Genomic DNA, 6,000 nt, shown 5'->3' on the forward strand with positions numbered 1-6,000 from the left:
TAATTTTCTCAATAAATATAGACTCAGTACCCAGTTATATGCAAATGGAAGTGATTGAGATTCAGTGCGACTCAAATTTGAAGGCAAAATTCATTGAAGTAGGTGAGCCTAAATTTCACGAATATTTACCAACAAGGTTTGGAAATGCTCGAAAATTCGCGTTTGAAATTATTTCCAAGTTTGGAAGTAATTATCAGGGAGAGCAATTATTTCCTGTTTTGAATGGAAATAAATCTCCTGTCCGAAACCGTATTAATAACGCTCACGTTGGGTCAATTTTGAAAGTAGTCTCGGCCAATAAAATTTCTCCCGAAATAGAAAAGATAATAGCAGAGAAGAGATGTCAAGTATCAGGACGTAAACAGTAATTTAACTTTATATATGTTTATTACAATTCAAAATAAAAATACTTGTTTCTATGAGCATTGATTTTTTTTTGCGGCCCACCAGAAGTTAAGCATTGTTTATTTGGCCCAAGTTAGCTTTTGAGTTTGACACCCCTGATGTAGATGAGGGATGCTCGTCTTTTTTAGGCTTTTGAAAAAATATATTTTTTATGAAAAACATATTATTTATTCAACATTTCTACAATTTTTTCAGCTGATCTTTAATAAATTTTTCCTTTGAGTAACAAAGCCTTTTTTTATCTTTTGACTTCCCCATACCCTGTAATTTCTTATTATCGTTTTTACTGTTGGAAATTACTTTTTAAGAAACTGCATAATGACCGTAAGATCTAATGATGTATATTGCATTTAGTGAGAGCATATCTATGTAAACCTACTGTTTATCTTATTCCTTATGATCCTTACTTTTAAATGATAAGGCGCTTAGAACATTATTGTTCCGGTAAGATAATGTACACTCCAATCAAAATAGTCAAAAAGTAAACAATATTAATAGTTATAGATAACAGTAATTTTAAATGCCCATTGATTAAAATAAATGAAGATCACGGTAAAGATAAAGAAAAAAAACATGATTAAGCCATTATCAATTTGATAGCAAGAAATGTAATAATGAAAATGATTATTTGCTCTGGAAAACATTTACAGTTTACCGAGCATTTTAATAATGGTTATTACTAGAATTTTTTCAGACAAAAAAAAAAACAGTATGTGTTATTACATAATAATGTTAATATTATAGAAACCATTTATACTGCACGAATCAATACCAACAGAAAAAAAGGAAAACTGTTAATACCGTTTCAAATTTAAAACTTTTACCAAAATTGTTAAAAGCAAATCAAGATAAATTATTTTTTAAAGTAACATTTTAAAGCTAGGAAGTCATACATGGTTCCAAGCTAAAGCTAAGAAGTTCCAAACATTACCTTCTACTTGGAAGAAGAGGTCAATTTGAAAAAAAAAAAAAAAAACGAAAAAAATTGAAGTGTACATTCTGTTTCGGAAACATTATTTTTATTTTCAATAATGTTTTTAAATTATTAGCAAAGTTTTTAAACTTTTAGCTCTGCTAACTGAGAAAAATATTTTTTTCTTCTTCTTAAATAACTATCTTTCGCAACAATAGCATGATATGTAAATGTTTCAGTTAGAATAATTTAGCATGCAGCAGAAAATATTATTATTTGATTTCGTCTGTACAGCACCACTCTCTTAGAAAAAATTTCATTTTTCTAATTAGGTATCTGGAATTTAAAACATAACGCAGCAAACTGTGTATTTCTGTCTCTTTAAATTATTCCCAAAATAAATGTCATTTTTTGGTTCAACCAGTCTGCGAAACAATTCACGGATATTTCGAAATAATGAAGCAGTTAAGTGATATTAAAATTTAAAGTTTTACCTCAAACGGGACATTGTTATCTACGCATGGATGAAATGAGAGAGTTAAAGGCTTACTTAACTTAAATATCTTTTTCTCTCGAATTTTTAAGTTCAGTTGCATGCTGTGGTGGGATATAGCATTCACCTCCCAACCGGGTGACCCACGTTCGAATCCCAGCAGTGGCTGGTTGTTTCGAATTCTGCTCCCGGCTCACACAGAAAACGGTGCTGAAGTGAAATATCCTCAGTAGTAGACGAATCGCGAGTCCGCATCCCCTTTCGTCGGGCAAACAGTGGAAGGTTTTCGGCGTTTCCCCATCCATGTAATACAATGAAAGCGGATTTATTCCAATGTTTGAGTTAGAAGTTCCCTTGTTTTCTGGAAGGGTTCAAAAGACTACTTAGTTCAGCAATGACAGTCGTAAATTTAAAATTGAGTCTGCTGTTAAACACCAGTTATAAAATAAAATGAAAGTATATCAATTTGAAATTTTTTGAAATGCACAAACTTCTGCTATAAACACGTTTAAACCGAAAAGAAATTTAACTTTTCAGTCAGTAAAATTGAAATTTTTATTTTAAATATAACAGTAAAATTGTAACTTTTTTTTCCAAATTCAAAAAAGTAACTTTCACGTCAACTGCTTTCGAAGTCCAAACTTTTACTTTATTCGTGTAATTACTGCTCTAAAAATGTTTTCAGGATTACCATACAAAACGATTGTTTTATCTCTCATTTGATGAAAGCTAGGTAACATTCTCTATTTTTTCCAACATATTTAACTATTTTTACTTATGATTTGTAGTCATGAACTCTATATACCAATAGAATTTTAGCTTGATCGGTAAATTGGCGTTCCTTTATTGTACGTGTGTTGAAAGCGTAAATTCAAAATCCTCAGAGCTTATTTGTCTGTAACTAGGATGATGATTTATTCAGGAGTTATGCATATTGATTTAAACTTATCCCCTGTAAGTTTTGAAATTAGCCTTATTAATTCATTTGAATTTACTTAGATATCAAATATATATAAGTGTTTACTAATTATATGATTTTTATTATTTTTACTAATTATTACTTTCCTTAAAAATTAGCTGATGATGGAAAAAATTAATTGGCTTAAATAATTAAAGTTGAAAAAATCGAAGTGGTTCGAATGCCAAAAAACATGTCGTTCATTCTCAAGACCCACTAGACGTAAGTGAGGAAAACAAAATAGATTTAAAAACAGAAAATCCGCTAAAAAAGAAGCATATAAAATAAAGGAAAAATACGAAAGATTAATCTTGGATAACTTTTCAATTTTTTCTATGAAATCTGCTTGAATTTTTCTACCTTAACAATATTTAAGATAATGAAGTTCTTGACTGATCAAGAATATATATTTTTCTTCTTAAGTTTTTTGGAAAAACTTCAGCTTCAGTTCTTCTTTGTAAGTTTATCTGCTAATGCACTGCAAGTTTCTTCTACTAATATCCAGTTTCTGTAGTTTCTTCCGCTAATGTCAGAACATCATATCTGTTGTCGTTGCCTTAGGTTACAGATGTAAGTGGTTAAATAGTTCGTTTTAAACTAATAGATAAATGATTTGAACAAATAAAAAATGAGTAGAATCTTGTTTAAATGGTTTTTCATAACCATTGATACCAATTATCTATTAATTCATTAAATACTAATATTAATCATTTCTGGGGATATTACTGGCAAATCAATTCAAATTAAATGAAGAAAAAAGTAAATCAAACTGTTGATGATGATTGGAACAAATGATAAAGTGTAGAAATCTTCCATAATGTTTTCAATTTTTCTTAGCAATTTATGGAGATTATAAAACTTTGATGCCAATTATGAAAAATTTCGTGAAATAATGACATTCCTTAAATATGATTAATCAAAAGAAACTAAAGTCTAAAGATATACTTAAAGTTTTCTGTCCAAACATCTTTTTTTCATCACTCACAACAGACAAGTTTTGGGAAAGAGCGTGCCTATATTTAAAAGCACGTAACATAAAGATTTTTACCATCTTCATATTTTTTGAAGCATTATTATAATCGTCGTTGAATAGAAGATCCAATTTTGAGTTAACGACTAACAATATTCAATTTCTTGCAATTTTAAACCCTATCCAGAAGACAGGGGGAACTCCTGGATCAAGTATTGGAGAAAATAATCCTTCGTAGAGAACTTTTTGGTGGAACAACTCGCATTCAAGTTACATTGTCAGGAAAACCACGGTGACCTCCCACGATTTGTTTGAGGGCAAGAGGACTCTAACCCATAATCCATCTACTACTGAGGATATTTTTATGTTGGTTGGTTAGTTGGATTTTATTGGCACAAGAGCCAGAAATGGCTATACTGCGCCAGGCACTAGGTTAAAAGTCGGCTTCTAGGTCAAACTACTGTATTATTTTAAATCAGAGAATATAGCCCTATAGTCTTGATAAACTTTAAAAGGTTGTTATGTACAGGGTCACCAAGCAAAGATTGAAGACTGGGATAAAAGCTGTCAAAAAGTTTTTTCCTCAAATGTTTGAGTTTTTCGCAGTCGGTTAAAATATGTTTAATAGTAATGTCAACATAACATAGAGAGCAACTAGGTGCAGGTTCAGATTTTAGTAAATGCATGTGAGTAAAACGAGAATTACAAATTCTCAGTTTATTGATAATAACCTGGGTTTTGCGATCAATATCTATTGTTTTGAAGTTGTCAAGATTCGCACTGTGGTCAGTGCGAACCGGGTGCGGAATTCGTATCGACCAGCCATCACTGGGATTAGTTCACAATTACATTGCGAATTTAAATATATAAGTGAATTTAAATATATATACTAAAATTTAAATATATAAGTAAATAAAACTGATATTTAGAGGAGCGAATAATAAAATGTAAAATTTTTGACAATGATGACAATTATATATTGATGCCGTTACGAAGTTACATTTGTAGTTTTTGTTTCAGATCATATATATTTATAACTATTCAAGTAATGCAGTTTAAATGTCTAGTAAGTATTTAGAAGGTGCTTAATGATTTGAACAAAGAAATGAAAAAATTAAAAAATCTTAATAAATTCTATGATAAAATGAAATCACGTTTGAAAGAATTTTAATTTATTATTCACATATTAAAAATTATTTATTTTCATTTATTTCTTTTTAAAGTGCATCTTCAAGATAACTTCTAAAAAATGTAATCCGTTGACAGAACCATCTGTTTGCTTTGAAATATGAATCCCAGTTTTCATTTAAGTTTATTCGATTTCACCAAAACAAGCATTTGACGTCAAAACACGTACAAGAGATTCAGTGCTCGGTGACTCTTCTTTTTGTGTTCTTTTTCGAGTAGAGATTTTACGATATGTAGTGGGATTTATGCGATAAATCAAAAATTCATTCAATACCATAGGATTTAAAGTACTATGAGATGTTATCGTAACTTTAAAAAAGAAAACTCGCCTTCATCCAGTCATTTTTTTTGTTGTTGTTTGCACTTAGTTGATTTGCTATTGTTTTGCAAACAATATCGATAATCTAATTTTCAAATATTAAACTATTGCTTGTGCTGAAAATAAAAGGAGAACAGTCTGACTAATTTTTTATTTAACTTTTTTGATGCTACTAATTTTTGATTGAGGTTTTTACGTACTAAAATTTAATCTTAAGTTTTCGAGAGGTTGACTTTAAATACATTATAAATGCATTACTTTAAATACAAAAATTTTGGATCAATCCCTATTGATCCGATATAAAGTACCGGCTTTCAAGGTGCCGGCACTTTCTACCGTAAAATACATTTTTATCGGAATATGGTATGGAGCATACGATAACGGATTATGACGTACAGTAGTTTTTCAGTAATAATTACCGTAAAATCACCTAATCCCTCTAATTAAATAAAGATTGCTGTGAAAATTTCGGTACAATATTTTTCAGTAAAAATGGATTTTATGGTTGATGCACTCAAAGTTCAGGTACTTGATATCGCAATTTGATCCGGTATTTTTTACAGTGTACGCTATTTAATTAGTAGAGGCAATATTAAGTTACAAAACAAAATAATATCATTTTAGCTAAAATAACTAAAACGCATTTATCAAGAAATATCATCAACCTAGTTTTAAAAATTAAAATTATATTGGAAATTATTAATTTTGATAAAAATCAAAAAAGAAGCATCTTAAGATACAATTTTAATGAATC

Source organism: Parasteatoda tepidariorum, chromosome 5, assembly GCF_043381705.1.
Source record: "Parasteatoda tepidariorum isolate YZ-2023 chromosome 5, CAS_Ptep_4.0, whole genome shotgun sequence".
NCBI lineage: Eukaryota > Metazoa > Arthropoda > Arachnida > Araneae > Theridiidae > Parasteatoda > Parasteatoda tepidariorum.